This window comes from Acanthochromis polyacanthus, chromosome 2 (assembly GCF_021347895.1).
Source record: "Acanthochromis polyacanthus isolate Apoly-LR-REF ecotype Palm Island chromosome 2, KAUST_Apoly_ChrSc, whole genome shotgun sequence".
Taxonomy (NCBI): domain Eukaryota; kingdom Metazoa; phylum Chordata; class Actinopteri; family Pomacentridae; genus Acanthochromis; species Acanthochromis polyacanthus.
This window is the reverse complement of record NC_067114.1, coordinates 47,124,478-47,138,085: the sequence shown is the minus strand read 5'-3', so window position 1 is coordinate 47,138,085 and position 13,608 is coordinate 47,124,478. Positions and strand designations below refer to the sequence as shown.

The 13,608-nt window shown below is 38.2% G+C and overlaps 2 protein-coding genes across 2 annotated transcripts in view; both read left to right on the top strand.

Moving 5' to 3' along the window:
* LOC127530923 (NAD(P)H dehydrogenase [quinone] 1-like) overlaps nt 1–13,608 on the top strand; it is a 51,827-nt gene that overhangs the window by 24,657 nt on the left and 13,562 nt on the right. The window lies entirely within an intron of this gene.
* LOC110961167 (NAD(P)H dehydrogenase [quinone] 1-like) overlaps nt 1–13,608 on the top strand; it is a 47,670-nt gene that overhangs the window by 32,862 nt on the left and 1,200 nt on the right. The gene's annotated exons all lie outside the window — the stretch shown is intronic.

Below are 13,608 nucleotides of genomic sequence, written 5' to 3'. Positions count from 1 at the left end.
TCGGTTCATTGATTATTTCACCCTCAGAACATGTGACCACTGAGCACGCTCAGTAGCTGCACCTGGGACCTGCTGCTCTCCGATTGGCTGTTCAGGACGAGGTCAGAGCAGGTGAGACTGATGACTGAGAGGTTTATTTGGATTCAGTCCGAGTTCAGCAGAAACTTTATTTCCAAAGATTAATAATAAAGACAAAATAACTGCAAAGATGCAAAAACAAGACCAGAAAGAGACACAAAAAGTAACACAAATGGATGTAAAATGACCAGAAAGTGATGAAAACACACAAAGATCAGAAACACATGGAAACTGATAAAAAAGGACACAAAATGAACACAACTGTGACTGCAAATATGAACAAAGTCCCAAAATAGATGCAGATCAATGAAAAAGAGACACAAAATTAGCACAACTACATGTAAAACCATTAGAAAGACACAAAAAAATGCAAAGAGAGCATGAATACAAGAGAAACAGCTGAAAATGTGCACAAAATAACAACAAAGAGACAAAATGAAACAAATAAATGCTAGTTTGCTAAAGGCAGAGATAAAACCACACAAAAGGACGACTTCTACTTCAAACCAATAAAGAGGCACGACATGAACACAAGCAATAATAAATTTAATTTATAATGCACTTTACATTTGAAAACCAAATCTAAGTGCTACAGATAAAAACAACAAATAAAACATCTACAAAGACCCAAAAATGACAGTAAAAGATGCAAAAATGACAGTAAAGGACCCAAAAATGACAGTAAAGGACCCAAAAATGACAGTAAAAGATGCAAAAATGACAGTAAAGGATCCAAAAATGACAGTAAAGGACCCAAAAATGACAGTAAAAGATGCAAAAATGACAGTAAAGGATCCAAAAATGACAGTAAAGGATCCAAAAATGACAGTAAAGGACGGCTTTCTGCTGCAGCTCAGGTTAAACTGAAGCTGTTCACTCACAAACTGATCTTCTGGGGCTTTGGGTTTGTTGTTTTAGCCACATTTTAGTTTGTTTAAAATGGATTTTTATTCATTTTGTTCAGGTTTTTGTGTCATTTTAAGTTGTTGTGGATGATTTGTAGTGATTGTGGACAGGTTGTCATTTCAGCCACGTTGTAGGTCGGTCTCTACACGTTTTGAGTTATTCTGAAGTCATTTTGGTCAAATTCTGAGTAATTTTAAGTCATTTTTGTCACAAATGGGGGTGGTTGTAGAACCCAGGAGCAGTAACCAACAGGAAGACAGTAGGTGTTATAGAACAAAGGGTTTTATTAAGAAAAAGTCCAAAAACACATCCACCAGAATAACTAGGAACAGGTGCAGGGTTGAGTTCAAACAGTTACTCTCTCCTTTAACCCTCTTCAATTAACTCAGGTGAACAGAGTGTACTTACACGCAGTAGGGCAGTCTCAAAAGTGAGAGCATGTAACTGAGGCGAGTCTAGCGGGGAGTAATCCTTAGAGGAAGCCAGAGCACTCAGGATCCAGGAGTTTGAGGGTGAGCAGCATGGAGGTCAGTCAAAGTTGATGCTCCCACAAACAATGAGGGGAGCAGAGGGCTTTTAAGCAGAAGGGGAAAGGCAGGTGACTGACGTTGGCTTGATTACTCCTCAGCTGAAGCTCATGCCACACTCAGGTGTCCTCCAGCGGGCGATCAGCCGGGAGAGAGAGAGGGAGACAGGAACAAAAACTGGGCAGGAGCCGGAACGGCATCCTGACAATTTTGAAAAGATTTTAAACAGATTTCAAATAATTTTGGACAAGTCTCGTCATTCTAGCCACATTTGAGGTTGTTTTAAACAGAGTGACTTATTCTGAAGTTGTTTTGGGCCAATTTTCATGTTTGAACTGAGACTTCTTCCTACGACCACGATGAAGCCGTTGACTCATAACTGGTTCTGCTGGTTCTGCTGTTCTTTGGGTCTTCCACTCAGACTTCCTCCAGTTTCTGAGCCTTTTGATGAAGAAGAAAACTGGACTCACTGACACCTTTCTCTGAGTTAAAAGCTCCATTTTAAAGTGTTCTGATGGTCTGTCTCTCTTCTATCATTCATTTCCTTTTCCTCTCCGTTCTGCAGGACTTCCTGTTCTAATAAAGCTCCATGGTGTGTTCCAGCACTACTTAATGCCGACAAAATCAACTCAGAAACATGGAAAAGACACAAAATCATGACAAAGAAATGCAAAAACCACCAAAGAAACATCTAGCAGATGAAGTTCCTCAGAATCTTCTGGTTTTTATCCACAGCAGCTTCAGTTAATAATATGAGGAATATTTCCCACAAAAACAAGCAAAGGTACCAGAAAATCTGCACAAAAACACACAAACACACGAAAAGACACAAAATAAGCTCCACAAAAACGTACAAAAATCAGCAGGAAAAGCTGCAAAAGTCTAAACATCAACACAAACGCTGCTAAACCACAGAGTCAGTTCTGAAGGAACCTCTGGAGGTTCCAGCTCTGTTTCTGCAGACAGAGGAAGGAACCTGTAGGGTGTAGAAGCTCCAGCTGTAAAGGTAATCAGCCTCCATGATGCAGAACAGCCTGAAGTTGTTCACACATTTCTGTTCCTGAAAAGGCTTCAGTATAATTCTGAAATCTGCTTTACTGTCCGGTTCCCTTTTTAAACTCCTGACAGGTTACCGCTTACGTTTGAATCGTTTCCAGCTGTTTGTTGGATTGAACTGCTTCAGTTTGAATTAAAAAATGGTAAAAACTGATGTTTTAAAGCGTTTAAATGGTAGTGTGTAGAAAGAGACACAATGAAGAAACAAACATAAAATATCTGCAATAACGGCTCCTAAAGACACAGCAGACGTCAGGCAGTTAAATCATCTGTTTCTCTTCCTCGTTTTCTTCTTTTCTGTGAACAGATGAGAACTTCCTGGATTTCAAATTTAGATGAAGAAACAGAGAAACCGTTTTCTGCTTCCTCTTCTTCAGATTTCTGCATCTCAGCGGCTCTCAGTGATGTAAAGATGTTTAGATTCAGGTTTGGCTGCAGAAAATACCAGAAATATGATGTTAAAAGACTTTATAGAGCGGGGCGGCATGGATCAGTGGGTAGAGTGGTCGTCTTGATCCTCAGCCTGTTGAGCTCATGTCAAGGTGTCCCTGAGTAAGACACCGAACCCCTAATTGCTCCTGGTCTGTGGTTAGCGCCTTGCATGGCAGCTTCATCAGTGTGTGAATGTGTGAATGTGACAGGCCCTTAACCCTTCCTGAAACAATAGATCTTAGCCTCTTGAAGGCCACAGAGCAGCACTTTGACAGAATGAACTCAGATTATTTGGATTTTTCTTCTATTTGCTGCAGCGGACGACAACTTTCTATTTACTGGGCTTAAAAAAAGATAAAAGACACAGAAAAACACCAGAAAGAGAGGATTTTAGTGCAGATTTAAGGTAGTTTGCAGTAAAATTAGCACATTTCCTGCAGTCTGAGGGACTTTCTGCCTCTTTTACTTTTTTTTACTGAACATTACTGAACGTCCAGAAGCTCTGAGGGAAAATGAAAGGCACAAAACTACTCACAACAAGCACACAGGGACACAAAAACACCAGAAAAAGGCACAAAAGAAACTTAAATTAAAGAAAAATCACCTCAAAGACACACAAAAGAACCGTAACGAGAGACAAAATGTCTGAAAAGAGACGAAAAACAAGCAGAGACAGACATAAAACACCTGCAAAGAGTCACAACAAGACAAGAAAGAGACACAAAATGAACACAAATAAACACAAATAGACACAAATAAACATAAACTAACTGCAAAGGCACAAGAAAAGACCAGAAAGAGACAGAAAACAAGGACAAAACAGACAAAATGAACATGAATGAATCAAAACACCTGCAGAAAGAGGCAGAAAATTAACACAAATTAAAGAAAAATCACCTGCAAAGAACCACAACTGGAGACAAAACAAACACATAAAGACTCAGAGCGATGACGAGGAGACATAAACCAAAAAAAGAGACGCAAAATAAACACAAACAGACATGAAACACCTGCAAAGGCTCAAGAAAAGACCAGAAAGAGGCTGAAAGTGAACAGAAGTAGATGTAAAATGATGCAAAGATCCACAAAATGAAAAGAAAGCAACACAAACCAGAGAATAAGAGACTAAAAAGAAACAGAAATTTATGCTAATTCAATGCAAACCGAAATAAAAACACGTCTATGACTCACAAAAGGACCAAAAATATGGTAGAAAAAAGACGAAAAAACAACCAGAAATAGACATAAAACATCTGCAAAGACTCACAACATGACAAGAAAGAGACAAAAACCAGTAAAAAGAGACACAAAATGAACACAAATAAACATAAACGAACAGCAAAGGCACAAGAAAAGACCAGAAAGAGACAGAAAACAAGGAAAAAACACACAAAATGAACATGAACGAATCTAAAACACCTGCAAAGACTCACAACATGACCAGAAAGAGACACAAAATGAACACAAAATGAACATTAAACGGCTCGGTGCTTCACTGTAAACACAGAGCAGCTCCAAACCAACAGTCTGTGATGGTATGAAATGATTTTATGAACAAAGCGACTCAGTCTCTGTTAACCTGCAGTTCTAAACACATTTAGTCGTTTATGAGAAAAAGGTAAAATGTGACTTTGAGGAACCAAACGTTCTGCTCTTTGTTTATTCTGAATTTAAAGGGAACAGGAAGTGAAAACGTTCTTTTCTCAGAGTTTTAGTCCCTGAAGCTGCTGGAACCAGAACAACCAAGAACAAACTCATTTATTATTAAAATCTTTTCTTGAATCTCTAAGAGTGAAAACGGCTTCTGGTTTTTCTCAGGAAGTGACGAGGAAGTGAAACAGAATCAGTTAAATCTGATGAAACAGTTCAGTCAGCATGAGTCATTATTTATTACCTCAGTTTCATTATTACTGCTCTGTTCGTATTTAAACCACTTATTTTATTCATTTCACACCTTTATCATCCTTTATTCTTCTGTTCTGCTTCTGGCCAACAGCAGACGCACAAAAACGACACAAACAGAAGTGAAAAACCTGCACACATGACAAGAAACGATGCAAAATGAACCAGAAACACAAACAAATGCAGATCAGAAACAGACACATAAAGACCATAAAGAGACACAACTCAGTGAAAAAGAGGTGCAAAGTAAACAATAAACAAAAATGACAGCAAAGACACCAAAAAGACAAGAAAAATGTCCATGAATGTATGAAACACCTGCAAAAAGTGACCGAAAAGAGACAAAAATCAACAAAAAATAAAAAAACAACTGAAGACACACAAAAGTACAGAAAGAGACGCAACAAACAGACTCAAACTCAGTGTAAGTAAAAACTTGAAACACTTGAAGACGGGAAAATGACTCTAAAAGATTTAAAAACCGCATTAAAAGATGGAAAAAAGACACTAAGAGATGCAGGAACGACACTAAAAGACAAAAAAGACACTAAGAAATGTAAAAATGACGCTGAAAGACGCACAAACGACACTTAAAGATCCCAAAACTTTCCCAAAAGATCCAAAAACGACACTAAAAGACAAACAAATGGCACTAAAAGGACTTTGAAAAGCCAGTTTTTGTGACTGAGGTCTGTGGAACTGTCGACTCCGTCCATGTTTGAAAGTAAGTTTGCTGAAGGTTGTGAACATGGAGAGGTTTTACTGTTTTTAAGAGGAAATAAGAGAAGAAGGAGACTAAAACTGAAGAGTCAGGATAGACCAGTACAGGACCAGGTGGAAGGAGGAATACTGAGAACTTCTGTGGTTCTCATGAAGATCTGACTCGTTCTGTTTACTGGTTGGTTGAAGGAAGAAGGAAAGGGACTGAAGGGGAAAGCCAGCGTGCATTTAAAGTTTCTTAGAAGGGATTTTGTGTTCAAAAGGAACGTGAGTTTAGCAGAAAGGTGGAGGAAGTGATGACTGGTCCTGTGATGAATGTGGACAAGTGGTCTAAAGTTTGACTGATAAGCAGGAATGTTCAGGAGATTAAAATAAAGAGGTATGGAGATGACCCAAAGAGTTAAAGAAGAGAAAACTAAAGCGTAGCCGGTGTAGGACCAGGTGGTAGGAGGATGCGATCGGCTCTCCTGATGCTAGAACTTTCTGCTGTGTTCCTGGTAGGACCTGACTGGCTCTGCTCACACCAAGGAAGGACCTGGACCTTCTGAGGAGGATGTTGACTGAAGGAGCTGTGGAAGTGAACTGTGTGGAAAAACTAAGTGTATGAAAGGAGAGGGTTATTTTTACAGAGAACAGTGAATGATTTACTGGTCCTAAGCTGCTGAGATAAACAGAACAAACCTGGACTGAAATGATGGAACCCTTAACTTAATGTTTTGTTGTACGATCACTGCATCAAACCATTCCTGTAACTGTCAGTGAGACTTCTGCTCCTCTCAGCAGGTATTTTGGTCCACTCCTCATCAGCAGATGCTCCAGGTGTCTCAGCTTTGAAGGGTTCCTTCTCCAGATGTTTCAGCTCCTTCCACAGATGTTCAGTAGGATTTAGATCAGGGCTCAGAGAAGGACACTTCACAACAGTCCAATGTTTTCCTCTGAGCCATTCCTGGTGTTTTTAGCTGTATGTTATGGATCATTATCCTGTTACAGACCCATGACCTGTGACTGAGACCAAGCTTTCTGACACTGGGCAGCACATTTCTCTCTAGAAGACCTTGATAGTCATCAGATTTCATTGTTCCTGCACAGATTCAGACTCGCTGTTCCAGATGCAGCAAAGCAGCTCCAGAACAGAACAGATCCTCCATGTTCCACAGCAGGGACACTGTTCTTTTCTTCATAGCTTCATTTTGTGTCTGTGGACATAGAGCTGATGTACCAAAAAGTTCCAGTTCTGTCTCGTCTGTCCAAAGGACATTCTCCCAGAGGCTTTGTGTCAACATGCAGTTTGGTAAATTCCAGTCTGGCTTTTTATGATTTGTTTTCATCAGTGGTGTCCTCCTTGGTCGTCTCCATGAAGTCCACTTTGGCTCAAACAGTGATGGATGGTGGATCTGACTCTGATGTAGCTTGACCTTGGAGTTCTCCTGTAATGTCTTTAGAGGTTGTTCTGGGCTCTTTTCTTACCGTTCCTATGAGCCGTCTTCTCATCCAGAGAGGTTTGGCTACAGTCCCATGGATCTTACATTTCTGAATAATAACTGTAGTCAGAGGAACATCAAGCTGCTTGGAGATGCTCTTACAGCCTTTACCTTTAACATGCTGCTCTATCATGTTCTTTCTGATCTCCAGAGACAGCTCTGTCCTTGTCTTCCTCTGGTCCATGTCTAGTGTGGTACACACCATGTCAGCAAACAGCACAGTGACTACTGTAAGCCCAGAAACAGATTACAGGTTTGTAGACACTGTGATGCTGATTAGAGGACACACCTTGACTGAACATGTCCCTGTGGTCACATTATTTTCAGTCTTTTCTAGGGGTTCTATCATTTTAGTCCAGGCCTGTTTCATGAGTTTTTTCTTCAAATAATTCTGTTGAACCACCGTTCAAAAACAATGTCTGATTTTCATTGGTTATTTTTCATAGAATTTTTATTTATTATTACTTTAGATTCAGATTATCTTGTGGGTTTTTCTTTCATTAACAGAGGGGTACCAACACTGTTGTCCAGGTGTGTTTGTTCAGATGTCATGAGGATCTGCTGCAGGTCTGAGGACTTCATCACGTTCAGATCTTCCACTTCTCTGAAGCTCGTTGAAAGTTTGACCCAACGAGTCGTCAGATGAGCAAACGTGGAACTTCTCCAGTGAAACAAAGATACGATCGTTTGAACTAAACACTGATGTAATCTTATATTTTTTGTATTTTATCAAATAATTTTAAGCAGAAATCAACATCAGCAAAAGTTAAACGTCTGAAAACCACAACTTCTCTGCTGCTGATACGATGCCCCAGAAATAATGAGCAGAACCATTCCAGAGAACCAAAGAGGATCTGAAAGTACAACAGGAACCACGTCAGAGCCGCTCCTTCATTCATCCATTCATTCATTCTGAGTCCTGCAGCTTCATCAGCCGTTTACCTGCTCCGAAGGTTTCAGGTCTGAGATGTAAAAACAGAAAAACTGACGTTAATAAATCTGGTTTTCAGGTCAGTGAAGTCCAGAAACAGAAACGAGCTGCAGGAAGTGTTCAGTATTTTACAATTAAATCTGGAATCAAACTAGAGACTTATTATTCTGGTGCTTTTAATTAAGCATGGTATTAATGGTATTTTCTATAATTCAATCAAAGCCTTTTACAAAGCACCAGAAGCATGTGTGCAGGTGAACAGTCTGAGGACGGACTGGTTCCCTACTCCAGTTGGGGTAAAACGAGGAGATGTCCTCTCTCCTACTTTGCTCTTTACGTTAATGATTTGGCTCAGGAAATAAAGAGGGCTAACTGTGGAATAGACATTGAGGGGTTTAATCTCAGTATTTTATTATATGCTGATGATATTCTTTTGATTGCAGAGGAAGAAAATAAGTTAGAAAATATGCTGAATATGATGAATGACTGGTGTATAAAACGGAGACTTGCTATTAATCAAGAACAAACTCAAATATTTCATTTCAGAAAACCTTTGGTGCCTTAAGTGACTATAAATTTTATTGTGGGCAAACATTGTTGTTATATTCCGTAACTTATAAGTATCTTGGTTTTGAGTTTCATGAAAATATGAGTTACTGTACGGGCAAAAGAGCTCTAGCAGACTCTGCTGGGAGGGCCCTCGGTGCTGTAAGTAATAAGATGAAAGCTTGCCCGGATCTGACTTCTGTTACGTTCACTCAGCTGTTTGACTCCATGGTTGCACCTATACTGTTTTATGCAGCAGGAGTATGGGGATCGGGGGAGGACACCGAGTGTAACACTGTTCAGCAAAGGGCTATAAGATACTTCCTAGGAGTTCACAAATGTACCCCTCGGGCAGCCATAGAGGGAGACATGGGCTGGGAGCCTTGTGTGGTGAAGCAGAGGATTGAAGTCTTAAGACTTTGGAACCGCCTTGTATGCTTCCCTGAGGACAGGCTCACCAAGAGGGTATTCAGCTGGGATAGAATTCATAAATATCCCTGGACTAAGGGTGTCCTTGAAATCTTTGTTAGTATGAATTTGCAGTCCTTGTTTCAAAATAATTTGCAGTGTAAATTACGAGACCAGAGAAAGATATTGTTTGAGATCTATAAAGAAAAGTGGCACTTTGATTTGTTTCGTAAACCAAAACTACGAACATACATTCAGTTGAAGGACTGTTTTTGTGTAGAGCCTTATGTAAATTGTTACTTAAAAAGAGGACAGAGGTCTCTGTGTGCTCAGCTCAGAGCTGGAGTGCTGCCTCTACAGACTGAGGTAGGTCGTTACAAAGGGATCCCCGAGGATAAAAGACTATGTATTGGGTGTGGTGTGTCTTTGGTTGAAGATGAATTTCATTTTATGTTTGACTGTCCTTTGTATATGAATTTGAGAACTGTTTTGTTTGCAAAAATCCAGAATGTTAATCCTGATCTGTTTTGGATGTCCGAGGGAGAAATGTTAAAATGGTTATTTGAAAACAAAATATTTTCCGTTGCAACCTACATAGAGAAGGCATGGACTTTGAGACTGAAAACCATGGATACAACCTGATGTTTATAGTGATTCATTCAACCGTATGCCGTCTTCTCTGTTTGATGACCAGGGTCATATAAACCCATACGGGCTGGGCACTTAAATAAAATATATTCATTCATTCATATTATTATTTACAGTTAAAAACATCACATTTATGCATTTTAATGTTGAAATTACAACTAAACATGGAAGTTTGAGTTTCACCAGATGTAAATAAAAAACATTTGTTCAGGATTTTACCAACATCAATAAAAAAGATCAAAGTTTCTGTTATTTAATGAAGAACCTCCACAATAAACGATTATTTTAATGTTGTAACTGATGAAATCCATTCAAAAATAGTATGACTTCACATGATAACTGTAGAAAAAATCGTTTCATATGAATATTATCCAAAATATTCGACTTTTCACTTCATAAAAATAGTTTTTTTAGGAGGTAAAATGACTTTTTTAAAGACTTTTATTCACACTGAAGATTTATAATGACTTTAAACCACAATTGTTTGGTTTTAATTTTAATATTTCAGCTTGTTGACTAAACTTAACATTATTTTTCTACCAGAAATCTCTTTGACTGTTGTTTTAAACTGTCCTGCAGCTGAGAACCTGAACAGGAACATCACAGTGAAGCACGGACACATTTGTGTTCATTTGTGGTCGTTTTGTGTGTTTTGTCATGTTTTTAGTGATGCTTCTTCACAGTAGTTTTTCTTCTAGTTGTGTTAATTTTAGTCTCTTTTTGTGCACATTTGCAGGTGTTTACATATTCATGAACATTTTGCATGTTTGTGTCTTTTCTCATGTATTTAATGAGGCTTCTGTGTGTATTTAAGGGTTTTTCTGAACCTTTTAATTCTGGTTAAAGATGTTTGAAGAATCCTGGTTCGGGTCACCGACGTTTTTCTGTGTAGAGCAGAAACGATCTGTGGTGACGGAGAAAAGAGGAAGAGGAGGAACCTGCTTTCTAGGAACCGTCATGTGGAGGCGTCAGACGGTATAAAGACAGAGGAGGAGAGAGCAGAACCAGGCAGAACATCAGAACATCCAGCAGGAGAACATCCACCAGAACATCCAGCAGAACCTCTGAACATCTGGACCATGAAGACTCTGCTGCCTCTCCTGACTCTCTTCTGTCTTCTGACCTTCAGCTCCTCCAGTCAGTTTCTCTCCATTAAACCGTGAGTCTGACCTCTGATTATTGATTATTGATCACTGATGGATGACTGTGTCCCTGCAGGTGTGTTCGCTCCACAGGAGGTCCTGAAGGAATGCTGTCCCGGCCACAATAAGACTCTGGTTCCTAAAGACAACATAAAGACATGGTGATGACGGACAGCAGCTGTGCCAGTCAAAGCAGTGATGTGAGTCCAGTTTACTGAATAAATACTACAAGAATCACAGTAGAAGTACACACAGTAGAAGTACACACAGTAGAAGTACACACTGTAGAAGACACACAGTAGAAGTACACACAGTAGAAGTACACACTGTTAGAAGTACACATAGTAAGAAGTAACCACACAGTAGAGTTACACACAAGTAGAAGTACACACAGTAGAAGTACACACAGTAGAAGTCACACATAGTGAAGTACACACAGTAGAAGTACACACAGTTTAGAAGTACACATAGTAGAAGTACACACAGTAGAGTACACACAGTAGGAAGTACACACAGTAGAAGTACACACAGTAGGAAGTACACATAGTAGAAGTACACATAGTAGAAGTACACACTGTAGGAAGTACCACACAGTAAGAAGTACACACAGTAGAAGTACACATAGTAGAAGTACACACTGTAGAAGTACACATAGTAGAAGTACACACTGTAGAAGTACACACTGTAGAAGTACACACTGTAGAAGTACACATAGTAGAAGTACACACTGTAGAAGTACACATAGTAGAAGTACACATAGTAGAAGTACACACTGTAGAAGTACACATAGTAGAAGTACACACTGTAGAAGTACACACTGTAGAAGTACACATAGTAGAAGTACACACTGTAGAAGTACACACTGTAGAAGTACACACTGTAGAAGTACACATAGTAGAAGTACACACTGTAGAAGTACACACTGTAGAAGTACACACTGTAGAAGTACACATAGTAGAAGTACACACTGTAGAAGTACACATAGTAGAAGTACACACTGTAGAAGTACACACTGTAGAAGTACACACTGTAGAAGTACACACAGTAGAAGTACACATAGTAGAAGTACACACTGTAGAAGTACACATAGTAGAAGTACACACTGTAGAAGTACACACAGTAGAAGTACACACAGTAGAAGTACACATAGTAGAAGTACACACTGTAGAAGTACACACTGTAGAAGTACACACAGTAGAAGTACACACAGTAGAAGTACACACAGTAGAAGTACACATAGTAGAAGTACACACTGTAGAAGTACACACAGTAGAAGTACACACAGTAGAAGTACACAATAGTAGAAGTACACATCACACAGTAGAAGTACACACAGTAGAAGTACACACAGTAGAAGTACACATAGTAGAAGTACACACTGTAGAAGTACACACAGTAGAAGTACACACAGTAGAAGTACACACAGTAGAAGTACACACAGTAGAAGTACACACTGTAGAAGTACACACAGTAGAAGTACACACAGTAGAAGTACACACTGTAGAAGTACACATAGTAGAAGTACACACAGTAGAAGTACACACAGTAGAAGTACACACTGTAGAAGTACACACAGTAGAAGTACACACTGGAGAAGTACACATAGTAGAAGTACACATAGTAGAAGTACACACAGTAGAAGTACACACAGTAGAAGTACACACTGTAGAAGTACACACAGTAGAAGTACACACAGTAGAAGTACACATAGTAGAAGTACTGATGTGAGTCCAGACAGACAGGTTCTGTTCAGTCAAACATGTTTTAATTATTTAAAGACGTTCAGCCTAATCATCAGTCACTGAGTGGATTATTTATAAAAAACCAAGTCGTTCCAGTTACTACTACTATTATTCTACTTTTGCTAGTATTTGTACACCGTACACTTAAAATAAAAACCTGATGGAATTAGATTTCCATTCATTTATTTATTTTAGCTTTTAAGAAATAATTTAACAAGATTTTATTCTGAAAAATCCTGAAATCTGTTTTTTTTTACTCATATCAAAGCAGCAGCATCTAAAAGTAAAAATACACAGAAGTTCTGATTTTATTAGAGTAAAAGTACTCATTCTACACAAAGTCAAACATTTCAGTTTAAATAAGTATGCCATAATGATAATAATGGTATTTAATAATTTATTAAAATCTAAACTTTATTAAAATTATAATTAATGTCAAACATATTAATTCAAATTTCGTGTAATTGGAGGTATATATATAAAAGTATTTTACATATTTATATATGTAGGTATAAATGTCTGTAAAATACCTTTATTTTTGATTTAAATAGAATGAAATTTGTGTAATTTAATGGTCAAATGTTGTAAAAGAATAAATATGTAAAGTATTTTTTTAAAAACGGATTTTTAACATTATTACAGTTTTGTCCTGTTTTTATGCTGAACATAGAATTTTTTTTTATTTTTTACATTTTTTCTGGAATTTTTCTCATATGATGAGTGATTGTTTTTTTTTTTAAAGAAAAACAGGGAACATTTGTAAAATAATAATAATTTTTTAAAAGCACTAAAAGCTGTTAAAATATGTGCTGTATGTGTATTATATTTGTCAGTGAAGCTCATTTTGAAGTATTAGTACAGCAGCACAGATGATGCGTTCAAGGACCACCAGAAAGTTGAAAATCTGACCGTTTTTACAGTTTCTGGCTGATAAATGATGTAATTTGGGTGTTTTTTGAAACGTGTTGGCAGGTTTTGGTTCAAACTGCTTCATTATTTCAGGTGAACTTGTATAAACTGTTGTGTGACTGAATTATTCACTAAATGTAAATATTTTACCAGTTCTTTGTGTGCGTTTTTGTTCACTAT